At 56.3% G+C, this 25,738-nt stretch overlaps 29 non-coding genes across 29 annotated transcripts; 21 read left to right on the top strand and 8 right to left on the bottom strand.

The window, feature by feature from the left end:
• Window positions 1-5,742: 5,742 nt before the first annotated feature.
• trnal-cag (transfer RNA leucine (anticodon CAG)) lies at window positions 5,743-5,825 on the top strand. The gene has a single exon. It is a non-coding gene; the product is annotated as a tRNA-Leu (tRNA).
• Window positions 5,826-5,950: 125 nt separating this feature from the next.
• On the top strand, window positions 5,951-6,032 carry trnas-uga (transfer RNA serine (anticodon UGA)). The gene has a single exon. It is a non-coding gene; the product is annotated as a tRNA-Ser (tRNA).
• A 1,007-nt stretch (window positions 6,033-7,039) lies between these two features.
• Window positions 7,040-7,111, bottom strand: trnad-guc (transfer RNA aspartic acid (anticodon GUC)). The gene has a single exon. It is a non-coding gene; the product is annotated as a tRNA-Asp (tRNA).
• Window positions 7,112-7,318: 207 nt separating this feature from the next.
• On the top strand, window positions 7,319-7,401 carry trnal-cag (transfer RNA leucine (anticodon CAG)). Its single transcript has one exon. It is a non-coding gene; the product is annotated as a tRNA-Leu (tRNA).
• A 125-nt stretch (window positions 7,402-7,526) lies between these two features.
• On the top strand, window positions 7,527-7,608 carry trnas-aga (transfer RNA serine (anticodon AGA)). The gene has a single exon. It is a non-coding gene; the product is annotated as a tRNA-Ser (tRNA).
• Window positions 7,609-8,900: 1,292 nt separating this feature from the next.
• On the top strand, window positions 8,901-8,983 carry trnal-cag (transfer RNA leucine (anticodon CAG)). The gene has a single exon. It is a non-coding gene; the product is annotated as a tRNA-Leu (tRNA).
• A 125-nt stretch (window positions 8,984-9,108) lies between these two features.
• Window positions 9,109-9,190, top strand: trnas-uga (transfer RNA serine (anticodon UGA)). Its single transcript has one exon. It is a non-coding gene; the product is annotated as a tRNA-Ser (tRNA).
• A 1,007-nt stretch (window positions 9,191-10,197) lies between these two features.
• On the bottom strand, window positions 10,198-10,269 carry trnad-guc (transfer RNA aspartic acid (anticodon GUC)). Its single transcript has one exon. It is a non-coding gene; the product is annotated as a tRNA-Asp (tRNA).
• A 207-nt stretch (window positions 10,270-10,476) lies between these two features.
• Window positions 10,477-10,559, top strand: trnal-cag (transfer RNA leucine (anticodon CAG)). Its single transcript has one exon. It is a non-coding gene; the product is annotated as a tRNA-Leu (tRNA).
• A 125-nt stretch (window positions 10,560-10,684) lies between these two features.
• trnas-aga (transfer RNA serine (anticodon AGA)) lies at window positions 10,685-10,766 on the top strand. The gene has a single exon. It is a non-coding gene; the product is annotated as a tRNA-Ser (tRNA).
• Window positions 10,767-12,266: 1,500 nt separating this feature from the next.
• trnas-uga (transfer RNA serine (anticodon UGA)) lies at window positions 12,267-12,348 on the top strand. Its single transcript has one exon. It is a non-coding gene; the product is annotated as a tRNA-Ser (tRNA).
• A 1,904-nt stretch (window positions 12,349-14,252) lies between these two features.
• Window positions 14,253-14,334, top strand: trnas-aga (transfer RNA serine (anticodon AGA)). Its single transcript has one exon. It is a non-coding gene; the product is annotated as a tRNA-Ser (tRNA).
• A 1,043-nt stretch (window positions 14,335-15,377) lies between these two features.
• Window positions 15,378-15,449, bottom strand: trnad-guc (transfer RNA aspartic acid (anticodon GUC)). The gene has a single exon. It is a non-coding gene; the product is annotated as a tRNA-Asp (tRNA).
• Window positions 15,450-15,864: 415 nt separating this feature from the next.
• On the top strand, window positions 15,865-15,946 carry trnas-uga (transfer RNA serine (anticodon UGA)). Its single transcript has one exon. It is a non-coding gene; the product is annotated as a tRNA-Ser (tRNA).
• Window positions 15,947-18,135: 2,189 nt separating this feature from the next.
• On the bottom strand, window positions 18,136-18,207 carry trnad-guc (transfer RNA aspartic acid (anticodon GUC)). Its single transcript has one exon. It is a non-coding gene; the product is annotated as a tRNA-Asp (tRNA).
• Window positions 18,208-18,414: 207 nt separating this feature from the next.
• trnal-cag (transfer RNA leucine (anticodon CAG)) lies at window positions 18,415-18,497 on the top strand. The gene has a single exon. It is a non-coding gene; the product is annotated as a tRNA-Leu (tRNA).
• A 125-nt stretch (window positions 18,498-18,622) lies between these two features.
• On the top strand, window positions 18,623-18,704 carry trnas-uga (transfer RNA serine (anticodon UGA)). Its single transcript has one exon. It is a non-coding gene; the product is annotated as a tRNA-Ser (tRNA).
• Window positions 18,705-19,787: 1,083 nt separating this feature from the next.
• trnad-guc (transfer RNA aspartic acid (anticodon GUC)) lies at window positions 19,788-19,859 on the bottom strand. The gene has a single exon. It is a non-coding gene; the product is annotated as a tRNA-Asp (tRNA).
• A 207-nt stretch (window positions 19,860-20,066) lies between these two features.
• trnal-cag (transfer RNA leucine (anticodon CAG)) lies at window positions 20,067-20,149 on the top strand. The gene has a single exon. It is a non-coding gene; the product is annotated as a tRNA-Leu (tRNA).
• A 125-nt stretch (window positions 20,150-20,274) lies between these two features.
• On the top strand, window positions 20,275-20,356 carry trnas-uga (transfer RNA serine (anticodon UGA)). The gene has a single exon. It is a non-coding gene; the product is annotated as a tRNA-Ser (tRNA).
• A 1,057-nt stretch (window positions 20,357-21,413) lies between these two features.
• Window positions 21,414-21,485, bottom strand: trnad-guc (transfer RNA aspartic acid (anticodon GUC)). Its single transcript has one exon. It is a non-coding gene; the product is annotated as a tRNA-Asp (tRNA).
• Window positions 21,486-21,692: 207 nt separating this feature from the next.
• On the top strand, window positions 21,693-21,775 carry trnal-cag (transfer RNA leucine (anticodon CAG)). Its single transcript has one exon. It is a non-coding gene; the product is annotated as a tRNA-Leu (tRNA).
• Window positions 21,776-21,900: 125 nt separating this feature from the next.
• trnas-uga (transfer RNA serine (anticodon UGA)) lies at window positions 21,901-21,982 on the top strand. The gene has a single exon. It is a non-coding gene; the product is annotated as a tRNA-Ser (tRNA).
• Window positions 21,983-23,433: 1,451 nt separating this feature from the next.
• Window positions 23,434-23,505, bottom strand: trnad-guc (transfer RNA aspartic acid (anticodon GUC)). Its single transcript has one exon. It is a non-coding gene; the product is annotated as a tRNA-Asp (tRNA).
• Window positions 23,506-23,713: 208 nt separating this feature from the next.
• Window positions 23,714-23,796, top strand: trnal-cag (transfer RNA leucine (anticodon CAG)). Its single transcript has one exon. It is a non-coding gene; the product is annotated as a tRNA-Leu (tRNA).
• Window positions 23,797-23,921: 125 nt separating this feature from the next.
• trnas-uga (transfer RNA serine (anticodon UGA)) lies at window positions 23,922-24,003 on the top strand. Its single transcript has one exon. It is a non-coding gene; the product is annotated as a tRNA-Ser (tRNA).
• A 1,058-nt stretch (window positions 24,004-25,061) lies between these two features.
• Window positions 25,062-25,133, bottom strand: trnad-guc (transfer RNA aspartic acid (anticodon GUC)). Its single transcript has one exon. It is a non-coding gene; the product is annotated as a tRNA-Asp (tRNA).
• Window positions 25,134-25,341: 208 nt separating this feature from the next.
• trnal-cag (transfer RNA leucine (anticodon CAG)) lies at window positions 25,342-25,424 on the top strand. Its single transcript has one exon. It is a non-coding gene; the product is annotated as a tRNA-Leu (tRNA).
• Window positions 25,425-25,549: 125 nt separating this feature from the next.
• Window positions 25,550-25,631, top strand: trnas-uga (transfer RNA serine (anticodon UGA)). The gene has a single exon. It is a non-coding gene; the product is annotated as a tRNA-Ser (tRNA).
• The last annotated feature ends 107 nt before the right edge of the window (window positions 25,632-25,738 follow it).

The following is a 25,738-nucleotide window of genomic DNA, read 5'->3' on the forward strand; positions in this document are numbered from 1 at the left end:
GCCGGACGTGGTGGCGCGCGCCTGTGATCCAAGCTCCTGAGAGGCTGAGGCTCGAGGACGGCTTGAGCTGAGGAGATCTGTGTGGCGGTGGGCTGTGCCGATCAGGGGTCCGCGTTAAAATCGGCATCGATATGGTGACCCCGGGGGAGCCCAGGCTCACCAGGTCATCCATGGGAGGAGAACCAACCCAGGTCGGAAACGGAGCAGGTGAAAGCCACAAAAGATGAGAACACTGCTTGTCCTGTAACTCATTTGCCAGCTCTCTCTCTATCTATCTTTGACTTGCTTTTATATACATAAATATATATAATAAATCATAGATAAATAAATAAATAAATCCTTCCCTGGGTCAGAAGCCACACATCGGGTCAAAAACAAGCAGAGTTGCTGCCGGACGTGGTGGCGCGCGCCTGTGATCCAAGCTCCTGGGAGGCTGAGGCTCGAGGACGGCTTGAGCTGAGGAGATCTGTGTGGCGGTGGGCTGTGCCGATCAGGGGTCCGCGTTAAAATCAGCATCGATATGGTGACCCCGGGGGAGCCCAGGGTCACCAGGTCGTCTAAGGAGGGGTGAACCAACCCAGGTCGGAAACGGAGCAGGTGAAAGCCACAAAAGATGAGAGCACTGCTTGTCCCGTAGCTCATTTGCCAGCTCTCTCTATCTATCTATCTTTGACTTGCTTTTATATACATAAATATATATAATAAATCATAGATAAATAAATCAATAAATCCTTCCCTGGGTCAGAAGCCGCACATCGGGTCAAAAACAAGCGGAGTTGCTGCCGGACGTGGTGGCGTGCGCCTGTGATCCAAGCTCCTGGGAGGCTGAGGCTCGAGGACGGCTTGAGCTGAGGAGATCTGTGTGGCGGTGGGCTGTGCCGATCAGGGGTCCGCGTTAAAATCGGCATCGATATGGTGACCCCGGGGGAGCCCAGGGTCACCAGGTCGTCTAAGGAGGGGTGAACCAACCCAGGTCGGAAACGGAGCAGGTGAAAGCCACAAAAGATGAGAGCACTGCTTGTCCCGTAGCTCATTTGCCAGCTCTCTCTCTCTATCTATCTTTGACTTGCTTTTATATACATAAATATATATAATAAATCATAGATAAATAAATAAATAAACCCTTCCCTGGGTCAGAAGCCGCACATCGGGTCAAAAACAAGCGGAGTTGCTGCTGGAAGTGGTGGCGCGTGCCTGTGATCCAAGCTCCTGGGAGGCTGAGGCTCGAGGACGGCTTGAGCTGAGGAGATCTGTGTGGCGGTGGGCTGTGCCGATCAGGGGTCCGCGTTAAAATCAGCATCGATATGGTGACCCCGGGGGAGCCCAGGGTCACCAGGTCGTCTAAGGAGGGGTGAACCAACCCAGGTCGGAAACGGAGCAGGTGAAAGCCACAGAAGATGAGAGCACTGCTTGTCCCGTAGCTCATTTGCCAGCTCTCTCTCTCTCTCTCTCTCTATCGTTGACTTGCTTTTATATACATAAATATATATAATAAATCATAGATAAATAAATAAATAAATCCTTCCCTGGGTCAGAAGCCGCACATCGGGTCAAAAACAAGCGGAGTTGCTGCCGGATGTGGTGGCGCGCGCCTGTGATACAAGCTCCTGGGAGGCTGAGGCTCGAGGACGGCTTGAGCTGAGGAGATCTGTGTGGCGGTGGGCTGTTCCGATCAGGGGTCCGTGTTAAAATCGGCATCGATATGGTGACCCCGGGGGAGCCCAGGGTCACCAGGTCGTCTAAGGAGGGGTGAACCAACCCAGGTCGGAAACGGAGCGGGTGAAAGCCACAAAAGATGAGAGCACTGCTTGTCCCGTAGCTCATTTGCCAGCTCTCTATCTATCTTTGACTTGCTTTTATATACATAGATATATATAATAAATCATAGATAAATAAATCCTTCCCTGGGTCAGAAGCCGCACATCGGGTCAAAAACAAGCAGAGTTGCTGCCGGACGTGGTGGCGCGCGCCTGTGGTCCAAGCTCCTGGGAGGCTGAGGCTCGAGCACGGCTTGAGCTGAGGAGATCTGTGTGGCAGTGGGCTGTGCCGATCAGGGGTCCGCGTTAAAATCGGCATCGATATGGTGACCCCGGGGGAGCCCAGGGTCACCAGGTCGTCTTAGGAGGGGTGAACCAACCCAGGTCGGAAACGGAGCAGGTGAAAGCCACAAAAGATGAGAGCACTGCTTGTCCCGTAGCTCATTTGCCAGCTCTCTCTCTCTATCTATCTTTGACTTGCTTTTATATACATAAATATATATAATAAATCATAGATAAATAAATAAATAAATCCTTCCCTGGGTCAGAAGCCGCACATCGGGTCAAAAACAAGCGGAGTTGCTGCCGGACGTGGTGGTGCGCGCCTGTGATCCAAGCTCCTGGGAGGCTGAGGCTCGAGGACGGCTTGAGCTGAGGAGATCTGTGTGGCGGTGGGCTGTGCCGATCAGGGGTCCGCGTTAAAATCGGCATCGATATGTTGACCCCGGGGGAGCCCAGGGTCACCCGGTCGTCTAAGGAGGGGTGAACCAACCCAGGTCGGAAACGGAGCAGGTGAAAGCCACAAAAGATGAGAGCACTGCTTGTCCCGTAGCTCATTTGCCAGCTCTCTCTCTCTATCTATCTATCTTTGACTTGCTTTTATATACATAAATATATATAATAAATCATAGATAAATAAATAAATAAATCCTTCCCTGGGTCAGAAGCCGCACATCGGGTCAAAAACAAGCGGAGTTGCTGCTGGACGTGGTGGCGCGCGCCTGTGATCCAAGCTCCTGGGAGGCTAAGGCTCGAGGACGGCTTGAGCTGAGGAGATCTGTGTGGCGGTGGGCTGTGCCGATCAGGGGTCCGCGTTAAAATCGGCATCGATATGGTGACCCCGGGGGAGCCCAGGGTCACCAGGTCGTCTAAGGAGGGGTGAACCAACCCAGGTCGGAAACGGAGCAGGTGAAAGCCACAAAAGATGAGAGCACTGCTTGTCCCGTAGCTCATTTGCCAGCTCTCTCTCTCTATCTATCTATCTATCTTTGACTTGCTTTTATATACATAAATATATATAATAAATCATAGATAAATAAATAAATAAATCCATCCCTGGGTCAGAAGCCGCACATCGGGTCAAAAACAAGCGGAGTTGCTGCCGGACGTGGTGGCGCGCGCCTGTGATCAAAGCTCCTGGGAGGCTGAGGCTCGAGGACGGCTTGAGCTGAGGAGATCTGTGTGGCGGTGGGCTGTGCCGATCAGGGGTCCGCGTTAAAATCGGCATCGATATGGTGACCCCGGGGGAGCCCAGGGTCACCAGGTCGTTTAAGGAGGGGTGAACCATCCCAGGTCGGAAACGGAGCAGGTGAAAGCCACAAAAGATGAGAGCACTGCTTGTCCCGTAGCTCATTTGCCAGCTCTCTATCTATCTATCTTTGACTTGCTTTTATATACATAAATATATATAATAAATCATAGATAAATAAATCCTTCCCTGGGTCAGAAGCCGCACATCGGGTCAAAAACAAGCAGAGTTGCTGCCGGACGTGGTGGCGCGCGCCTGTGGTCCAAGCTCCTGGGAGGCTGAGGCTCGAGCACGGCTTGAGCTGAGGAGATCTGTGTGGCAGTGGGCTGTGCCGATCAGGGGTCCGCGTTAAAATCGGCATCGATATGGTGACCCCGGGGGAGCCCAGGGTCACCAGGTCGTCTTAGGAGGGGTGAACCAACCCAGGTCGGAAACGGAGCAGGTGAAAGCCACAAAAGATGAGAGCACTGCTTGTCCCGTAGCTCATTTGCCAGCTCTCTCTCTCTATCTATCTTTGACTTGCTTTTATATACATAAATATATATAATAAATCATAGATAAATAAATAAATAAATCCTTCCCTGGGTCAGAAGCCGCACATCGGGTCAAAAACAAGCAGAGTTGCTGCCGGATGTGGTGTCGTGCGCCTGTGATCCAAGCTCCTGGGAGGCTGAGGCTCGAGGACGGCTTGAGCTGAGGAGATCTGTGTGGCGGTGGGCTGTGCCGATCAGGGGTCCGCGTTAAAATCGGCATCGATATGGTGACCCCGGGGGAACCCAGGGTCACCAGGGCTTCTAAGGAGGGGTGAACCAACCCAGGTCGGAAACGGAGCAGGTGAAAGCCACAAAAGATGAGAGCACTGCTTGTCCCGTAGCTCATTTGCCAGCTCTCTCTCTCTCTATCTATCTATCTTTGACTTGCTCTTATATACATAAATATATATAATAAATCATAGATAAATAAATAAATAAATCCTTCCCTGGGTCAGAAGCCGCACATCGGGTCAAAAACAAGCGGAGTTGCTGCCGGACGTGGTGGCGCGCGCCTGTGATCCAAGCTCCTGAGAGGCTGAGGCTCGAGGACGGCTTGAGCTGAGGAGATCTGTGTGGCGGTGGGCTGTGCCGATCAGGGGTCCGCGTTAAAATCGGCATCGATATGGTGACCCCGGGGGAGCCCAGGCTCACCAGGTCATCCATGGGAGGAGAACCAACCCAGGTCGGAAACGGAGCAGGTGAAGGCCACAAAAGATGAGAACACTGCTTGTCCCGTAACTCATTTGCCAGCTCTCTCTCTATCTATCTTTGACTTGCTTTTATATACATAGATATATATAATAAATCATAGATAAATAAATAAATAAATCCTTCCCTGGGTCAGAAGCCGCACATCGGGTCAAAAACAAGCGGAGTTGCTGCCGGACGTGGTGCCGCGCGCCTGTGATCCAAGCTCCTGGGAGGCTGAGGCTCGAGGACGGCTTGAGCTGAGGAGATCTGTGTGGCGGTGGGCTGTGCCGATCAGGGGTCCGCGTTAAAATCGGCATCGATATGGTGACCCCGGGGGAGCCCAGGGTAACCAGGTCGTCTAAGGAGGGGTGAACCAACCCAGGTCGGAAACGGAGCAGGTGAAAGCCACAAAAGATGAGAGCACTGCTTGTCCCGTAGCTCATTTGCCAGCTCTCTATCTATCTATCTTTGACTTGCTTTTATATACATAAATATATATAATAAATCATAGATAAATAAATAAATAAATCCTTCCCTGGGTCAGAGGCCGCACATCGGGTCAAAAACAAGCGGAGTTGCTGCCGGACGTGGTGGCGCGCGCCTGTGATCCAAGCTCCTGGGAGGCTGAGGCTCGAGGACGGCTTGAGCTGAGGAGATCTGTGTGGCGGTGGGCTGTGCCGATCAGGGGTCCGTGTTAAAATCGGCATCGATATGGTGACCCTGGGGGAGCCCAGGGTCACCAGGTCGTCTAAGGAGGGGTGAACCAACCCAGGTCGGAAACGGAGCAGGTGAAAGCCCCCGTGCCAATCGGTACTGGGACAGCTCCTGTGAGTAGCCGCCGCCGTGCAGCCTGAGTGACACAGCGGAAATCGACCTTTTGGTCGTGAGGACAAAGGCAGGTGCAACTGCTTTCTTTACGGACAACAGGCCGAGGTAGCAAAAGGAGCAGAGCAGCCTCCCCGTCGGGGAATCGAAACCCGGTCTCCCGCGTGACAGGCGGGGATACTCACCACTATACTAACGAGGACGGCACGGCAGGGCCTTTCCAGGCTCGCCGTGGCCGACCGCCTCCGCTGTGTCCCGTCATCGCACTTTCGTAGCGTTCTACGGCCAAGGCGAGGCATCCGCTGGCTGCACCGCCCCGCGTCATTCAACCGTTGGGTGTCCAGTCTCGAGCACGCTGTGAGCTTTGCGAGGGCCAGCGGCCAGCGGCCAGCAGCCCCCGGGGCAGCAGGTCAGGATGGCCGAGCGGTCTAAGGCGCTGCGTTCAGGTCGCAGTCTCCCCCGGAGGCGAGGGTTCGAACCCCGCTTCTGACATAGCCAGAGCTGCTTTTGCGCTTTTTGGGACGCTGGCGTGTCTTGCGCTTCCCTCCCCGCCCTCAACGCCACGTGATCCCAAACGGTCTCCCACACCAACTGCGCCCCTACCCGCCCGTCCAGCGGTAGTCGTGGCCGAGTGGTTAAGGCGGCGGACTTGAAATCCACTGGGGTCTCCCCGCGCAGGTTCAAATCCTGCCGACTACGATGCCGGAGAGCACCGCCCCACGGGCCGGCTTGATTTCCCAAACCCCACAAGAGATGATAGCGCTGCTTGTCCCGTAGCTCTTTTGCCAGCTCTCTCTCTCTCTCTCTCTCTCTCTCTATCTATCTATCTTTGACTTGCTTTTATATACATAAATATATATAATAAATCATAGATAAATAAATAAATAAATCCTTCCCTGGGTCAGAAGCCGCACATCGGGTCAAAAACAAGCGGAGTTGCTGCCGGACGTGGTGCCGCGCGCCTGTGATCCAAGCTCCTGGGAGGCTGAGGCTCGAGGACGGCTTGAGCTGAGGAGATCTGTGTGGCGGTGGGCTGTGCCGATCAGGGGTCCGCGTTAAAATCGGCATCGATATGGTGACCCCGGGGGAGCCCAGGGTCACCAGGTCGTCTAAGGAGGGGTGAACCAACCCAGGTCGGAAACGGAGCAGGTGAAAGCCACAAAAGATGAGAGCACTGCTTGTCCCGTAGCTCATTTGCCAGCTCTCTATTTATCTATCTTTGACTTGCTTTTATATACATAAATATATATAATAAATCATAGATAAATAAATAAATAAATCCTTCCCTGGGTCAGAGGCCGCACATCGGGTCAAAAACAAGCGGAGTTGCTGCCGGACGTGGTGGCGCGCGCCTGTGATCCAAGCTCCTGGGAGGCTGAGGCTCGAGGACGGCTTGAGCTGAGGAGATCTGTGTGGCGGTGGGCTGTGCAAATCAGGGGTCCGTGTTAAAATCGGCATCGATATGGTGACCCCGGGGGAGCCCAGGGTCACCAGGTCGTCTAAGGAGGGGTGAACCAACCCAGGTCGGAAACGGAGCAGGTGAAAGCCCCCGTGCCAATCGGTTCTGGGACAGCTCCTGTGAGTAGCCGCCGCCGTGCAGCCTGAGTGACACAGCGGAACTCGACCTTTTGGTCGTGAGGACAAAGGCAGGTGCAACTGCTTTCTTTACGGACAACAGGCCGAGGTAGCAAAAGGAGCAGAGCAGCCTCCCCGTCGGGGAATCGAACCCCGGTCTCCCGCGTGACAGGCGGGGATACTCACCACTATACTAACGAGGACAGCACGGCAGGGCCTTACCAGGCTCGCCGTGGCCGACCGCCTCCGCTGTGTCCCGTCATCGCACTTTCGTAGCGTTCTACGGCCAAGGCGAGGCATCCGCTGGCTGCACCGCCCCGCGTCATTCAACCGTTGGGTGTCCAGTCTCGAGCACGCTGTGAGCTTTGCGAGGGCCAGCGGCCAGCGGCCAGCAGCCCCCGGGTCAGCAGGTCAGGATGGCCGAGCGGTCTAAGGCGCTGCGTTCAGGTCGCAGTCTCCCCCGGAGGCGTGGGTTCGAACCCCACTTCTGACATAGCCAGAGCTGCTTTTGCGCTTTTTGGGACGCTGGCGTGTCTTGCGCTTCCCTCCCCGCCCTCAACGCCACGTGATCCCAAACGGTCTCCCACACCAACTGCGCCCCTACCCGCCCGTCCAGCGGTAGTCGTGGCCGAGTGGTTAAGGCGGCAGACTAGAAATCCACTGGGGTCTCCCCGTGCAGGTTCAAATCCTGCCGACTACAATGCCGGAGAGCACCGCCCCACGGGCCGGCTTGATTTCCCAAACCCCACAAGAGATGATAGCACTGCTTGTCCCGTAGCTCTTTTGCCAGCTCTCTCTCTCTCTCTCTTTCTCTATCTATCTATCTTTGACTTGCTTTTATATACATAAATATATATAATAAATCATAGATAAATAAATAAATAAATCCTTCCCTGGGTCAGAAGCCGCACATCGGGTCAAAAACAAGCGGAGTTGCTGCCGGACGTGGTGGCGCGCGCCTGTGATCCAAGCTCCTGGGAGGCTGAGGCTCGAGGACGGCTTGAGCTGAGGAGATCTGTGTGGCGGTGGGCTGTGCCGATCAGGGGTCCGCGTTAAAATCGGCATCGATATGGTGACCCCGGGGGAGCCCAGGGTCACCAGGTCGTCTAAGGAGGGGTGAACCAACCCAGGTCGGAAACGGAGCAGGTGAAAGCCACAAAAGATGAGAGCACTGCTTGTCCCGTAGCTCATTTGCCAGCTCTCTCTCTCTCTCTATCTATCTATCTTTGACTTGCTTTTATATACATAAATATATATAATAAATCATAGATAAATAAATAAATAAATCCTTCCCTGGGTCAGAGGCCGCACATCGGGTCAAAAACAAGCGGAGTTGCTGCCGGACGTGGTGGCGCGCGCCTGTGATCCAAGCTCCTGGGAGGCTGAGGCTCGAGGACGGCTTGAGCTGAGGAGATCTGTGTGGCGGTGGGCTGTGCCGATCAGGGGTCCGTGTTAAAATCGGCATCGATATGGTGACCCTGGGGGAGCCCAGGGTCACCAGGTCGTCTAAGGAGGGGTGAACCAACCCAGGTCGGAAACGGAGCAGGTGAAAGCCCCCGTGCCAATCGGTACTGGGACAGCTCCTGTGAGTAGCCGCCGCCGTGCAGCCTGAGTGACACAGCGGAAATCGACCTTTTGGTCGTGAGGACAAAGGCAGGTGCAACTGCTTTCTTTACGGACAACAGGCCGAGGTAGCAAAAGGAGCAGAGCAGCCTCCCCGTCGGGGAATCGAAACCCGGTCTCCCGCGTGACAGGCGGGGATACTCACCACTATACTAACGAGGACGGCACGGCAGGGCCTTTCCAGGCTCGCCGTGGCCGACCGCCTCCGCTGTGTCCCGTCATCGCACTTTCGTAGCGTTCTACGGCCAAGGCGAGGCATCCGCTGGCTGCACCGCCCCGCGTCATTCAACCGTTGGGTGTCCAGTCTCGAGCACGCTGTGAGCTTTGCGAGGGCCAGCGGCCAGCGGCCAGCAGCCCCCGGGGCAGCAGGTCAGGATGGCCGAGCGGTCTAAGGCGCTGCGTTCAGGTCGCAGTCTCCCCCGGAGGCGAGGGTTCGAACCCCGCTTCTGACATAGCCAGAGCTGCTTTTGCGCTTTTTGGGACGCTGGCGTGTCTTGCGCTTCCCTCCCCGCCCTCAACGCCACGTGATCCCAAACGGTCTCCCACACCAACTGCGCCCCTACCCGCCCGTCCAGCGGTAGTCGTGGCCGAGTGGTTAAGGCGGCGGACTTGAAATCCACTGGGGTCTCCCCGCGCAGGTTCAAATCCTGCCGACTACGATGCCGGAGAGCACCGCCCCACGGGCCGGCTTGATTTCCCAAACCCCACAAGAGATGATAGCGCTGCTTGTCCCGTAGCTCTTTTGCCAGCTCTCTCTCTCTCTCTCTCTCTCTCTCTATCTATCTATCTTTGACTTGCTTTTATATACATAAATATATATAATAAATCATAGATAAATAAATAAATAAATCCTTCCCTGGGTCAGAAGCCGCACATCGGGTCAAAAACAAGCGGAGTTGCTGCCGGACGTGGTGCCGCGCGCCTGTGATCCAAGCTCCTGGGAGGCTGAGGCTCGAGGACGGCTTGAGCTGAGGAGATCTGTGTGGCGGTGGGCTGTGCCGATCAGGGGTCCGCGTTAAAATCGGCATCGATATGGTGACCCCGGGGGAGCCCAGGGTCACCAGGTCGTCTAAGGAGGGGTGAACCAACCCAGGTCGGAAACGGAGCAGGTGAAAGCCACAAAAGATGAGAGCACTGCTTGTCCCGTAGCTCATTTGCCAGCTCTCTATTTATCTATCTTTGACTTGCTTTTATATACATAAATATATATAATAAATCATAGATAAATAAATAAATAAATCCTTCCCTGGGTCAGAGGCCGCACATCGGGTCAAAAACAAGCGGAGTTGCTGCCGGACGTGGTGGCGCGCGCCTGTGATCCAAGCTCCTGGGAGGCTGAGGCTCGAGGACGGCTTGAGCTGAGGAGATCTGTGTGGCGGTGGGCTGTGCAAATCAGGGGTCCGTGTTAAAATCGGCATCGATATGGTGACCCCGGGGGAGCCCAGGGTCACCAGGTCGTCTAAGGAGGGGTGAACCAACCCAGGTCGGAAACGGAGCAGGTGAAAGCCCCCGTGCCAATCGGTTCTGGGACAGCTCCTGTGAGTAGCCGCCGCCGTGCAGCCTGAGTGACACAGCGGAACTCGACCTTTTGGTCGTGAGGACAAAGGCAGGTGCAACTGCTTTCTTTACGGACAACAGGCCGAGGTAGCAAAAGGAGCAGAGCAGCCTCCCCGTCGGGGAATCGAACCCCGGTCTCCCGCGTGACAGGCGGGGATACTCACCACTATACTAACGAGGACAGCACGGCAGGGCCTTACCAGGCTCGCCGTGGCCGACCGCCTCCGCTGTGTCCCGTCATCGCACTTTCGTAGCGTTCTACGGCCAAGGCGAGGCATCCGCTGGCTGCACCGCCCCGCGTCATTCAACCGTTGGGTGTCCAGTCTCGAGCACGCTGTGAGCTTTGCGAGGGCCAGCGGCCAGCGGCCAGCAGCCCCCGGGTCAGCAGGTCAGGATGGCCGAGCGGTCTAAGGCGCTGCGTTCAGGTCGCAGTCTCCCCCGGAGGCGTGGGTTCGAACCCCACTTCTGACATAGCCAGAGCTGCTTTTGCGCTTTTTGGGACGCTGGCGTGTCTTGCGCTTCCCTCCCCGCCCTCAACGCCACGTGATCCCAAACGGTCTCCCACACCAACTGCGCCCCTACCCGCCCGTCCAGCGGTAGTCGTGGCCGAGTGGTTAAGGCGGCAGACTAGAAATCCACTGGGGTCTCCCCGTGCAGGTTCAAATCCTGCCGACTACAATGCCGGAGAGCACCGCCCCACGGGCCGGCTTGATTTCCCAAACCCCACAAGAGATGATAGCACTGCTTGTCCCGTAGCTCTTTTGCCAGCTCTCTCTCTCTCTCTCTTTCTCTATCTATCTATCTTTGACTTGCTTTTATATACATAAATATATATAATAAATCATAGATAAATAAATAAATAAATCCTTCCCTGGGTCAGAAGCCGCACATCGGGTCAAAAACAAGCGGAGTTGCTGCCGGACGTGGTGGCGCGCGCCTGTGATCCAAGCTCCTGGGAGGCTGAGGCTCGAGGACGGCTTGAGCTGAGGAGATCTGTGTGGCGGTGGGCTGTGCCGATCAGGGGTCCGCGTTAAAATCGGCATCGATATGGTGACCCCGGGGGAGCCCAGGGTCACCAGGTCGTCTAAGGAGGGGTGAACCAACCCAGGTCGGAAACGGAGCAGGTGAAAGCCACAAAAGATGAGAGCACTGCTTGTCCCGTAGCTCATTTGCCAGCTCTCTCTCTCTCTCTATCTATCTATCTTTGACTTGCTTTTATATACATAAATATATATAATAAATCATAGATAAATAAATAAATAAATCCTTCCCTGGGTCAGAGGCCGCACATCGGGTCAAAAACAAGCGGAGTTGCTGCCGGACGTGGTGGTGCGCGCCTATGATCCAAGCTCCTGGGAGGCTGAGGCTCGAGGACGGCTTGAGCTGAGGAGATCTGTGTGGCGGTGGGCTGTGCCGATCAGGGGTCCGTGTTAAAATCGGCATCGATATGGTGACCCCGGGGGAGCCCAGGGTCACCAGGTCGTCTAAGGAGGGGTGAACCAACCCAGGTCGGAAACGGAGCAGGTGAAAGCCCCCGTGCCAATCGGTTCTGGGACAGCTCCTGTGAGTAGCCGCCGCCGTGCAGCCTGAGTGACACAGCGGAACTCGACCTTTTGGTCGTGAGGACAAAGGCAGATGCAACTGCTTTCTTTACGGACAACAGGCCGAGGTAGCAAAAGGAGCAGAGCAGCCTCCCCGTCGGGGAATCGAAACCCGGTCTCCCGCGTGACAGGCGGGGATACTCACCACTATACTAACGAGGACGGCACGGCAGGGCCTTTCCAGGCTCGCCGTGGCCGACCGCCTCCGCTGTGTCCCGTCATCGCACTTTCGTAGCGTTCTACGGCCAAGGCGAGGCATCCGCTGGCTGCACCGCCCCGCGTCATTCAACCGTTGGGTGTCCAGTCTCGAGCACGCTGTGAGCTTTGCGAGGGCCAGCGGCCAGCGGCCAGCAGCCCCCGGGTCAGCAGGTCAGGATGGCCGAGCGGTCTAAGGCGCTGCGTTCAGGTCGCAGTCTCCCCCGGAGGCGAGGGTTCGAACCCCACTTCTGACATAGCCAGAGCTGCTTTTGCGCTTTTTGGGACGCTGGCGTGTCTTGCGCTTCCCTCCCCGCCCTCAACGCCACGTGATCCGAAACGGTCTCCCACACCAACTGCGCCCCTACCCGCCCGTCCAGCGGTAGTCGTGGCCTAGTGGTTAAGGCGGCGGACTTGAAATCCACTGGGGTCTCCCCGCGCAGGTTCAAATCCTGCCGACTACGATGCCGGAGAGCACCGCCCCACGGGCCGGCTTGATTTCCCAAACCCCACAAGAGATGATAGCACTGCTTGTCCCGTAGCTCTTTTGCCAGCTCTCTCTCTCTCTCTCTCTCTCTCTCTATCTATCTATCTTTGACTTGCTTTTATATACATAAATATATATAATAAATCATAGATAAATAAATAAATAAATCCTTCCCTGGGTCAGAAGCCGCACATCGGGTCAAAAACAAGCGGAGTTGCTGCCGGACGTGGTGCCGCGCGCCTGTGATCCAAGCTCCTGGGAGGCTGAGGCTCGAGGATGGCTTGAGCTGAGGAGATCTGTGTGGTGGTGGGCTGTGCCGATCAGGGGTCCGCGTTAAAATCGGCATTGATATGGTGACCCCGGGGGAGCCCAGGGTCACCAGGTCGTCTAAGGAGGGGTGAACCAACCCAGGTCGGAAACGGAGCAGGTGAAAGCCAGAAAAGATGAGAGCACTGCTTGTCCCGTAGCTCATTTGCCAGCTCTCTCTCTCTCTCTATCTATCTATCTTTGACTTGCTTTTATATACATAAATATATATAATAAATCATAGATAAATAAATAAATAAATCCTTCCCTGGGTCAGAAGCCGCACATCGGGTCAAAAACAAGCGGAGTTGCTGCCGGACGTGGTGCCGCGCGCCTGTGATCCAAGCTCCTGGGAGGCTGAGGCTCGAGGACGGCTTGAGCTGAGGAGATCTGTGTGGCGGTGGGCTGTGCCGATCAGGGGTCCGCGTTAAAATCGGCATCGATATGGTGACCCCGGGGGAGCCCAGGGTCACCAGGTCGTCTAAGGAGGGGTGAACCAACCCAGGTCGGAAACGGAGCAGGTGAAAGCCACAAAAGATGAGAGCACTGCTTGTCCCGTAGCTCATTTGCCAGCTCTCTCTCTCTCTCTATCTATCTATCTTTGACTTGCTTTTATATACATAAATATATATAATAAATCATAGATAAATAAATAAATAAATCCTTCCCTGGGTCAGAGGCCGCACATCGGGTCAAAAACAAGCGGAGTTGCTGCCGGACGTGGTGGCGCGCGCCTGTGATCCAAGCTCCTGGGAGGCTGAGGCTCGAGGACGGCTTGAGCTGAGGAGATCTGTGTGGCGGTGGGCTGTGCCGATCAAGGGTCCGCGTTAAAATCGGCATCGATATGGTGACCCCGGGGGAGCCCAGGGTCACCAGGTCGTCTAAGGAGGGGTGAACCAACCCAGGTCGGAAACGGAGCAGGTGAAAGCCCCCGTGCCAATCGGTTCTGGGACAGCTCCTGTGAGTAGCCGCCGCCGTGCAGCCTGAGTGACACAGCGGAACTCGACCTTTTGGTCGTGAGGACAAAGGCAGGTGCAACTGCTTTCTTTACGGACAACAGGCCGAGGTAGCAAAAGGAGCAGAGCAGCCTCCCCGTCGGGGAATCGAACCCCGGTCTCCCGCGTGACAGGCAGGGATACTCACCACTATACTAAAGAGGACGGCACGGCAGGGCCTTTCCAGGCTCGCCGTGGCCGACCGCCTCCGCTGTGTCCCGTCATCGCACTTTCGTAGAGTTCTACGGCCAAGGTGAGGCATCCGCTGGCTGCACCGCCCCGCGTCATTCAACCGTTGGGTGTCCAGTCTCGAGCACGCTGTGAGCTTTGCGAGGGCCAGCGGCCAGCGTCCAGCAGCTCCAGGGTCAGCAGGTCAGGATGGCCGAGCGGTCTAAGGCGCTGCGTTCAGGTCGCAGTCTCCCCTGGAGGCGTGGGTTGGAACCCCACTTCTGACATAGCCAGAGCTGCTTTTGCGCTTTTTGGGACGCTGGCGTGTCTTGCGCTTCCCTCCCCGCCCTCAACGCCACGTGATCCCAAACGGTCTCCAACACCAACTGCGCCCCTACCCGCCCGTCCAGCGGTAGTCGTGGCCGAGTGGTTAAGGCGGCAGACTAGAAATCCACTGGGGTCTCCCCGCGCAGGTTCAAATCCTGCCGACTACGATGCCGGAGAGCACCGCCCCACGGGCCGGCTTGATTTCCCAAACCCCACAAGAGATGATAGCACTGCTTGTCCCGTAGCTCTTTTGCCAGCTCTTTTGCCAGCTCTCTCTCTCTCTCTCTCTCTCTCTCTCTCTCTCTCTCTCTCTCTCTCTCTATCTATCTATCATTGACTTGCTTTTATATACATAGATATATATAATAAATCATAGATAAATAAATAAATAAATCCTTCCCTGGGTCAGAAGCCGCACATCGGGTCAAAAACAAGCGGAGTTGCTGCCGGACGTGGTGCCGCGCGCCTGTGATCCAAGCTCCTGGGAGGCTGAGGCTCGAGGACAGCTTGAGCTGAGGAGATCTGTGTGGCGGTGGGCTGTGCCGATCAGGGGTCCGCGTTAAAATCGGCATCGATATGGTGACCCCGGGGGAGCCCAGGGTAACCAGGTCGTCTAAGGAGGGGTGAACCAACCCAGGTCGGAAACGGAGCAGGTGAAAGCCACAAAAGATGAGAGCACTGCTTGTCCCGTAGCTCATTTGCCAGCTCTCTATCTATCTATCTTTGACTTGCTTTTATATACATAAATATATATAATAAATCATAGATAAATAAATAAATAAATCCTTCCCTGGGTCAGAGGCCGCACATCGGGTCAAAAACAAGCGGAGTTGCTGCCGGACGTGGTGGCGCGCGCCTGTGATCCAAGCTCCTGGGAGGCTGAGGCTCGAGGACGGCTTGAGCTGAGGAGATCTGTGTGGCGGTGGGCTGTGCCGATCAGGGGTCCGTGTTAAAATCGGCATCGATATGGTGACCCCGGGGGAGCCCAGGGTCACCAGGTCGTCTAAGGAGGGGTGAACCAACCCAGGTCGGAAACGGAGCAGGTGAAAGCCCCCGTGCCAATCGGTTCTGGGACAGCTCCTGTGAGTAGCCGCCGCCGTGCAGCCTGAGTGACACAGCGGAACTCGACCTTTTGGTCGTGAGGACAAAGGCAGGTGCAACTGCTTTCTTTACGGACAACAGGCCGAGGTAGCAAAAGGAGCAGAGCAGCCTCCCCGTCGGGGAATCGAACCCCGGTCTCCCGCGTGACAGGCGGGGATACTCACCACTATACTAACGAGGACGGCACGGCAGGGCCTTTCCAGGCTCGCCGTGGCCGACCGCCTCAGCTGTGTCCCGTCATCGCACTTTCGTAGCGTTCTACGGCCAAGGCGAGGCATCCGCTGGCTGCACCGCCCCGCGTCATTCAACCGTTGGGTGTCCAGTCTCGAGCACGCTGTGAGCTTTGCGAGGGCCAGCGGCCAGCGGCCAGCAGCCCCCGGGTCAGCAGGTCAGGATGGCCGAGCGGTCTAAGGCGCTGCGTTCAGGTCGCAGTCTCCCCCGGAGCCGTGGGTTCGAACCCCACTTCTGACATAGCCAGAGCTGCTTTTGCGCTTTTTGGGACGCTGGCGTGTCTTGCGCTTCCCTCCCCGCCCACAACGCCACGTGATCCCAAACGGTCTCCCACACCAACTGCGCCCCTACCCGCCCGTCCAGCGGTAGTCGTGGCCGAGTGGTTAAGGCGGCGGACTTGAAATCCACTGGGGTCTCCCCGCGCAGGTTCAAATCCTGCCGACTACGATGCCGGAGAGCACCGCCCCACGAGCCGGCTTGATTTCCCAAACCCCACAAGAGATGATAGCACTGCTTGTCCCGTAGCTCATTTGCCAGCTCTCTCTATCTATCTATCTTTGACTTGCTTTTATATACATAAATATATATAATAAATCATAGATAAATAAATAAATAAATCCTTCCCTGGGTCAGAAGCCGCACATCGGGTCAAAAACAAGCGGAGTTGCTGCCGGACGTGGTGCCGCGCGCCTGTGATCCAAGCTCCTGGGAGGCTGAGGCTCGAGGACGGCTTGAGCTGAGGAGATCTGTGTGGCGGTGGGCTGTGCCGATCAGGGGTCCGCGTTAAAATCGGCATCGATATGGTGACCCCGGGGGAGCCCAGGGTCACCAGGTCGTCTAAGGAGGGGTGAACCAACCCAGGTCGGAAACGGAGCAGGTGAAAGCCACAAAAGATGAGAGCACTGCTTGTCCCGTAGCTCATTTGCCAGCTCTCTCTCTCTCTCTATCTATCTATCTTTGACTTGCTTTTATATACATAAATATATATAATAAATCATAGATAAATAAATAAATAAATCCTTCCCTGGGTCAGAAGCCGCACATCGGGTCAAAAACAAGCGGAGTTGCTGCCGGACGTGGTGCCGCGCGCCTGTGATCCAAGCTCCTGGGAGGCTGAGGCTCGAGGACGGCTTGAGCTGAGGAGATCTGTGTGGCGGTGGGCTGTGCCGATCAGGGGTCCGCGTTAAAATCGGCATCGATATGGTGACCCCGGGGGAGCCCAGGGTCACCAGGTCGTCTAAGGAGGGGTGAACCAACCCAGGTCGGAAACGGAGCAGGTGAAAGCCACAAAAGATGAGAGCACTGCTTGTCCCGTAGCTCATTTGCCAGCTCTCTCTATCTATCTATCTTTGACTTGCTTTTATATACATAAATATATATATTAAATCATAGATAAATAAATAAATAAATCCTTCCCTGGGTCAGAAGCCGCACATCGGGTCAAAAACAAGCGGAGTTGCTGCCGGACGTGGTGCCGCGCGCCTGTGATCCAAGCTCCTGGGAGGCTGAGGCTCGAGGACGGCTTGAGCTGAGGAGATCTGTGTGGCGGTGGGCTGTGCCGATCAGGGGTCCGTGTTAAAATCGGCATCGATATGGTGACCCCGGGGGAGCCCAGGGTCACCAGGTCGTCTGAGGAGGGGTGAACCAACCCAGGTCGGAAACGGAGCAGGTGAAAGCCACAAAAGATGAGAGCACTGCTTGTCCCGTAGCTCATTTGCCAGCTCTCTCTCTCTCTCTATCTATCTATCTTTGACTTGCTTTTATATACATAAATATATATAATAAATCATAGATAAATAAATAAATAAATCCTTCCCTGGGTCAGAAGCCGCACATCGGGTCAAAAACAAGCGGAGTTGCTGCCGGACGTGGTGCCGCGCGCCTGTGATCCAAGCTCCTGGGAGGCTGAGGCTCGAGGACAGCTTGAGCTGAGGAGATCTGTGTGGCGGTGGGCTGTGCCGATCAGGGGTCCGCGTTAAAATTGGCATCGATATGGTGACCCCGGGGGAGCCCAGGGTCACCAGGTCGTCTAAGGAGGGGTGAACCAACCCAGGTCGGAAACGGAGCAGGTGAAAGCCACAAAAGATGAGAGCATTGCTTGTCCCGTAGCTCATTTGCCAGCTCTCTCTCTCTCTCTATCTATCTATCTTTGACTTGCTTTTATATACATAAATATATATAATAAATCATAGATAAATAAATAAATAAATCCTTCCCTGGGTCAGAGGCCGCACATCGGGTCAAAAACAAGCGGAGTTGCTGCCGGACGTGGTGGCGCGCGCCTGTGATCCAAGGTCCTGGGAGGCTGAGGCTTGAGGACGGCTTGAGCTGAGGAGATCTGTGTGGCGGTGGGCTGTGCCGATCAGGGGTCCGTGTTAAAATCGGCATCGATATGGTGACCCCGGGGGAGCCCAGGGTCACCAGGTCGTCTAAGGAGGGGTGAACCAACCCAGGTCGGAAACGGAGCAGGTGAAAGCCCCCGTGCCAATCGGTTCTGGGACAGCTCCTGTGAGTAGCCGCCGCCGTGCAGCCTGAGTGACACAGCGGAACTCGACCTTTTGGTCGTGAGGACAAAGGCAGGTGCAACTGCTTTCTTTACGGACAACAGGCCGAGGTAGCAAAAGGAGCAGAGCAGCCTCCCCGTCGGGGAATCGAACCCCGGTCTCCCGCGTGACAGGCAGGGATACTCACCACTATACTAACGAGGACGGCACGGCAGGGCCTTTCCAGGCTCGCCGTGGCCGACCGCCTCCGCTGTGTCCCGTCATCGCACTTTCGTAGCGTTCTACGGCCAAGGCGAGGCATCCGCTGGCTGCACCGCCCCGCGTCATTCAACCGTTGGGTGTCCAGTCTCGAGCACGCTGTAAGCTTTGCGAGGGCCAGCGGCCAGCGGCCAGCAGCCCCCGGGTCAGCAGGTCAGGATGGCCGAGCGGTCTAAGGCGCTGCGTTCAGGTCGCAGTCTCCCCCGGAGACGTGGGTTCGAACCCCACTTCTGACATAACCAGAGCTGCTTTTGCGCTTTTTGGGACGCTGGCGTGTCTTGCGCTTCCCTCCCCACCCTCAACGCCACGTGATCCCAAACGGTCTCCCACACCAACTGCGCCCCTACCCGCCTGTCCAGCGGTAGTCGTGGCCGAGTGGTTAAGTCGGCGGACTTGAAATCCACTGGGGTCTCCCCGCGCAGGTTCAAATCCTGCCGACTACGATGCCGGAGAGCACCGCCCCACGGGCCGGCTTGATTTCCCAAACCCCACAAGAGATGATAGCACTGCTTGACCCGTAGCTCTTTTGCCAGCTCTTTTGCCAGCTCTCTCTCTCTCTCTCTCTCTCTCTCTCTCTCTCTCTCTCTCTCTCTCTCTCTCTCTCTCTCTCTCTCTCTCTCTCTCTCTCTCTCTCTATCTTTGACTTGCTTTTATATACATAAATATATATAATAAATCATAGATAAATAAATAAATAAATCCTTCCCTGGGTCAGAAGCCGCACATCGGGTCAAAAACAAGCGGAGTTGCTGCCGGACGTGGTGCCGCGCGCCTGTGATCCAAGCTCCTGGGAGGCTGAGGCTCGAGGACGGCTTGAGCTGAGGAGATCTGTGTGGCGGTGGGCTGTGCCGATCAGGGGTCCGCGTTAAAATCGGCATCGATATGGTGACCCCGGGGGAGCCCAGTGTCACCAGGTCGTCTAAGGAGGGGTGAACCAACCCAGGTCGGAAACGGAGCAGGTGAAAGCCACAAAAGATGAGAGCACTGCTTGTCCCGTAGCTCATTTGCCAGCTCTCTCTCTCTCTCTATCTATCTATCATTGACTTGCTTTTATATACATAAATATATATAATAAATCATAGATAAATAAATAAATAAATCCTTCCCTGGGTCAGAAGCCGCACATCGGGTCAAAAACAAGCGGAGTTGCTGCCGGACGTGGTGGCGCGCGCCTGTGATCCAAGCTCCTGGGAGGCTGAGGCTCGAGGACGGCTTGAGCTGAGGAGATCTGTGTGGCGGTGGGCTGTGCCGATCAGGGGTCCGCGTTATAATCGGCATCGATATGGTGACCCCGGGGGAGCCCAGGGTCACCAGGTCGTCTAAGGAGGGGTGAACCAACCCAGGTCGGAAACGGAGCAGGTTAAAGCCCCCGTGCCAATCGGTTCTGGGACAGCTCCTGTGAGTAGCCGCCGCCGTGCAGCCTGAGTGACACAGCGGAACTCGACCTTTTGGTCGTGAGGACAAAGGCAGGTGCAACTGCTTTCTTTACGGACAACAGGCCGAGGTAGCAAAAGGAGCAGAGCAGCCTCCCCGTCGGGGAATCGAACCCCGGTCTCCCGCGTGACAGGCGGGGATACTCACCACTATACTAACGAGGACGGCACGGCAGGGCCTTTCCAGGCTCGCCGTGGCCGACCGCCTCCGCTGTGTCCCGTCATCGCACTTTCGTAGCGTTCTACGGCCAAGGCGAGGCATCCGCTGGCTGCACCGCCCCGCGTCATTCAACCGTTGGGTGTCCAGTCTCGAGCACGCTGTAAGCTTTGCGAGGGCCAGCGGCCAGCGGCCAGCAGCCCCCGGGTCAGCAGGTCAGGATGGCCGAGCGGTCTAAGGCGCTGCGTTCAGGTCGCAGTCTCCCCCGGAGACGTGGGTTCGAACCCCACTTCTGACATAACCAGAGCTGCTTTTGCGCTTTTTGGGACGCTGGCGTGTCTTGCGCTTCCCTCCCCACCCTCAACGCCACGTGATCCCAAACGGTCTCCCACACCAACTGCGCCCCTACCCGCCCGTCCAGCGGTAGTCGTGGCCGAGTGGTTAAGTCGGCGGACTTGAAATCCACTGGGGTCTCCCCGCGCAGGTTCAAATCCTGCCGACTACGATGCCGGAGAGCACCGCCCCACGGGCCGGCTTGATTTCCCAAACCCCACAAGAGATGATAGCACTGCTTGACCCGTAGCTCTTTTGCCAGCTCTTTTGCCAGCTCTCTCTCTCTCTCTCTCTCTCTCTCTCTCTCTCTCTCTCTCTCTCTCTCTATCTATCTATCTATCTTTGACTTGCTTTTATATACATAAATATATATAATAAATCACAGATAAATAAATAAATAAATCCTTCCCTGGGTCAGAAGCCGCACATCGGGTCAAAAACAAGCGGAGTTGCTGCCGGACGTGGTGCCGCGCGCCTGTGATCCAAGCTCCTGGGAGGCTGAGGCTCGAGGACGGCTTGAGCTGAGGAGATCTGTGTGGCGGTGGGCTGTGCCGATCAGGGGTCCGCGTTAAAATCGGCATCGATATGGTGACCCCGGGGGAGCCCAGTGTCACCAGGTCGTCTAAGGAGGGGTGAACCAACCCAGGTCGGAAACGGAGCAGGTGAAAGCCACAAAAGATGAGAGCACTGCTTGTCCCGTAGCTCATTTGCCAGCTCTCTCTCTCTCTCTATCTATCTATCATTGACTTGCTTTTATATACATAAATATATATAATAAATCATAGATAAATAAATAAATAAATCCTTCCCTGGGTCAGAAGCCGCACATCGGGTCAAAAACAAGCGGAGTTGCTGCCGGACGTGGTGGCGCGCGCCTGTGATCCAAGCTCCTGGGAGGCTGAGGCTCGAGGACGGCTTGAGCTGAGGAGATCTGTGTGGCGGTGGGCTGTGCCGATCAGGGGTCCGCGTTATAATCGGCATCGATATGGTGACCCCGGGGGAGCCCAGGGTCACCAGGTCGTCTAAGGAGGGGTGAACCAACCCAGGTCGGAAACGGAGCAGGTTAAAGCCCCCGTGCCAATCGGTTCTGGGACAGCTCCTGTGAGTAGCCGCCGCCGTGCAGCCTGAGTGACACAGCGGAACTCGACCTTTTGGTCGTGAGGACAAAGGCAGGTGCAACTGCTTTCTTTACGGACAACAGGCCGAGGTAGCAAAAGGAGCAGAGCAGCCTCCCCGTCGGGGAATCGAACCCCGGTCTCCCGCGTGACAGGCGGGGATACTCACCACTATACTAACGAGGACGGCACGGCAGGGCCTTTCCAGGCTCGCCGTGGCCGACCGCCTCCGCTGTGTCCCGTCATCGCACTTTCGTAGCGTTCTACGGCCAAGGCGAGGCATCCGCTGGCTGCACCGCCCCGCGTCATTCAACCGTTGGGTGTCCAGTCTCGAGCACGCTGTGAGCTTTGCGAGGGCCAGCGGCCAGCGGCCAGCAGCCCCCGGGTCAGCAGGTCAGGATGGCCGAGCGGTCTAAGGCGCTGCGTTCAGGTCGCAGTCTCCCCCGGAGGCGTGGGTTCGAACCCCACTTCTGACATAGCCGGAGCTGCCTTTGCGCTTTTTGGGACGCTGGCGTGTCTTGCGCTTCCCTCCCCACCCTCAACGCCACGTGATCCCAAACGGTCTCCCACACCAACTGCGCCCCTACCCGCCCGTCCAGCGGTAGTCGTGGCCGAGTGGTTAAGGCGGCGGACTTGAAATCCACTGGGGTCTCCCCGCGCAGGTTCAAATCCTGCCGACTACGATGCCGGAGAGCACCGCCCCACGGGCCGGCTTGATTTCCCAAACCCCACAAGAGATGATAGCACTGCTTGTCCCGTAGCTCTTTTGCCAGCTCTTTTGCCAGCTCTCTCTCTCTCTCTCTCTCTCTCTCTCTCTCTCTCTCTCTCTCTCTATCTATCTATCTTTGACTTGCTTTTATATACATAAATATATATAATAAATCATAGATAAATAAATAAATAAATCCTTCCCTGGGTCAGAAGCCGCACATCGGGTCAAAAACAAGCGGAGTTGCTGCCGGACGTGGTGCCGCGCGCCTGTGATCCAAGCTCCTGGGAGGCTGAGGCTCGAGGACGGCTTGAGCTGAGGAGATCTGTGTGGCGGTGGGCTGTGCCGATCAGGGGTCCGCGTTAAAATCGGCATCGATATGGTGACCCCGGGGGAGTCCAGGGTCACCAGGTCGTCTAAGGAGGGGTGAACCAACCCAGGTCGGAAACGGAGCAGGTGAAAGCCACAAAAGATGAGAGCACTGCTTGTCCCGTAGCTCATTTGCCAGCTCTCTCTCTCTCTCTATCTATCTATCATTGACTTGCTTTTATATACATAAATATATATAATAAATCATAGATAAATAAATAAATAAATCCTTCCCTGGGTCAGAAGCCGCACATCGGGTCAAAAACAAGCGGAGTTGCTGCCGGACGTGGTGGCGCGCGCCTGTGATCCAAGCTCCTGGGAGGCTGAGGCTCGAGGACGGCTTGAGCTGAGGAGATCTGTGTGGCGGTGGGCTGTGCCGATCAGGGGTCCGCGTTAAAATCGGCATCGATATGGTGACCCCGGGGGAGCCCAGGGTCACCAGGTCGTCTAAGGAGGGGTGAACCAACCCAGGTCGGAAACGGAGCAGGTGAAAGCCACAAAAGATGAGAGCACTGCTTGTCCCGTAGCTCATTTGCCAGCTCTCTCTCTCTCTATCTATCTATCTATCTTTGACTTGCTTTTATATACATAAATATATATAATAAATCATAGATAAATAAATAAATAAATCCTTCCCTGGGTCAGAAGCCGCACATCGGGTCAAAAACAAGCGGAGTTGCTGCCGGACGTGGTGCCGCGCGCCTGTGATCCAAGCTCCTGGGAGGCTGAGGCTCGAGGACGGCTTGAGCTGAGGAGATCTGTGTGGCGGTGGGCTGTGCCGATCAGGGGTCCGCGTTAAAATCGGCATCGATATGGTGACCCCGGGGGAGCCCAGGGTCACCAGGTCGTCTAAGGAGGGGTGAACCAACCCAGGTCGGAAACGGAGCAGGTGAAAGCCCCCGTGCCAATCGGTTCTGGGACAGCTCCTGTGAGTAGCCGCCGCCGTGCAGCCTGAGTGACACAGCGCAACTCGACCTTTTGGTCGTGAGGACAAAGGCAGGTGCAACTGCTTTCTTTACGGACAACAGGCCGAGGTAGCAAAAGGAGCAGAGCAGCCTCCCCGTCGGGGAATTGAACCCCGGTCTCCCGCGTGACAGGCGGGGATACTCACCACTATACTAACGAGGACGGCACGGCAGGGCCTTTCCAGGCTCGCCGTGGCCGACCGCCTCCGCTGTGTCCCGTCATCGCACTTTCGTAGCGTTCTACGGCCAAGGCGAGGCATCCGCTGGCTGCACCGCCCCGCGTCATTCAACCGTTGGGTGTCCAGTCTCGAGCACGCTGTGAGCTTTGCGAGGGCCAGCGGCCAGCGGCCAGCAGCCCCCGGAGTTAGCAGGTCAGGATGGCCGAGCGGTCTAAGGCGCTGCGTTCAGGTCGCAGTCTCCCCCGGAGGCGTGGGTTCGAACCCCACTTCTGACATAGCCAGAGCTGCTTTTGCGCTTTTTGGGACGCTGGCGTGTCTTGCGCTTCCCTCCCCGCCCTCAACGCCACGTGATCCCAAACGGTCTCCCACACCGACTACGCCCCTACCCGCCCGTCCAGCGGTAGTCGTGGCCGAGTGGTTAAGGCGGCGGACTTGAAATCCACTGGGGTCTCCCCGCGCAGGTTCAAATCCTGCCGACTACGATGCCGGAGAGCACCGCCCCACGGGCCGGCTTGATTTCCCAAACCCCACAAGAGATGATAGCACTGCTTGTCCCGTAGCTCTTTTGCCAGCTCTCTCTCTCTCTCTCTCTCTCTCTCTCTCTCTCTCTCTCTCTCTCTCTCTCTCTCTCTCTCTCTCTCTCTATCTATCTTTGACTTGCTTTTATATACATAAATATATATAATAAATCATAGATAAATAAATAAATAAATCCTTCCCTGGGTCAGAAGCGCACATCGGGTCAAAAACAAGCGGAGTTGCTGCCGGACGTGGTGCCGCGCGCCTGTGATCCAAGCTCCTGGGAGGCTGAGGCTCGAGGACGGCTTGAGCTGAGGAGATCTGTGTGGCGGTGGGCTGTGCCGATCAGGGGTCCGCGTTAAAATCGGCATCGATATGGTGACCCCGGGGGAGCCCAGGGTCACCAGGTCGTCTAAGGAGGGGTGAACCAACCCAGGTCGGAAACGGAGCAGGTGAAAGCCACAAAAGATGAGAGCACTGCTTGTCCCGTAGCTCATTTGCCAGCTCTCTCTCTCTCTCTCTATCTATCTATCATTGACTTGCTTTTATATACATAAATATATATAATAAATCATAGATAAATAAATAAATAAATCCTTCCCTGGGTCAGAAGCCGCACATCGGGTCAAAAACAAGCGGAGTTGCTGCCGGACGTGGTGCCGCGCGCCTGTGATCCAAGCTCCTGGGAGGCTGAGGCTCGAGGACGGCTTGAGCTGAGGAGATCTGTGTGGCGGTGGGCTGTGCCGATCAGGGGTCCGTGTTAAAATCGGCATCGATATGGTGACCCCGGGGGAGCCCAGGGTCACCAGGTCGTCTAAGGAGGGGTGAACCAACCCAGGTCGGAAACGGAGCAGGTGAAAGCCCCCGTGCCAATCGGTTCTGGGACAGCTCCTGTGAGTAGCCGCTGCCGTGCAGCCTGAGTGACACAGCGGAACTCGACCTTTTGGTCGTGAGGACAAAGGCAGGTGCAACTGCTTTCTTTACGGACAACAGGCCGAGGTAGCAAAAGGAGCAGAGCAGCCTCCCCGTCGGGGAATTGAACCCCGGTCTCCCGCGTGACAGGCGGGGATACTCACCACTATACTAACGAGGACGGCACGGCAGGGCCTTTCCAGGCTCGCCGTGGCCGACCGCCTCCGCTGTGTCCCGTCATCGCACTTTCGTAGCGTTCTACGGCCAAGGCGAGGCATCCGCTGGCTGCACCGCCCCGCGTCATTCAACCGTTGGGTGTCCAGTCTCGAGCACGCTGTGAGCTTTGCGAGGGCCAGCGGCCAGCGGCCAGCAGCCCCCGGAGTTAGCAGGTCAGGATGGCCGAGCGGTCTAAGGCGCTGCGTTCAGGTCGCAGTCTCCCCCGGAGGCGTGGGTTCGAACCCCACTTCTGACATAGCCAGAGCTGCTTTTGCGCTTTTTGGGACGCTGGCGTGTCTTGCGCTTCCCTCCCCGCCCTCAACGCCACGTGATCCCAAACGGTCTCCCACACCGACTACGCCCCTACCCGCCCGTCCAGCGGTAGTCGTGGCCGAGTGGTTAAGGCGGCGGACTTGAAATCCACTGGGGTCTCCCCGCGCAGGTTCAAATCCTGCCGACTACGATGCCGGAGAGCACCGCCCCACGGGCCGGCTTGATTTCCCAAACCCCACAAGAGATGATAGCACTGCTTGTCCCGTAGCTCATTTGCCAGCTCTCTCTCTCTCTCTC

Source organism: Amia ocellicauda, chromosome 19 (genome assembly GCF_036373705.1).
Source record: "Amia ocellicauda isolate fAmiCal2 chromosome 19, fAmiCal2.hap1, whole genome shotgun sequence".
Taxonomy (NCBI): Eukaryota; Metazoa; Chordata; class Actinopteri; order Amiiformes; family Amiidae; genus Amia; species Amia ocellicauda.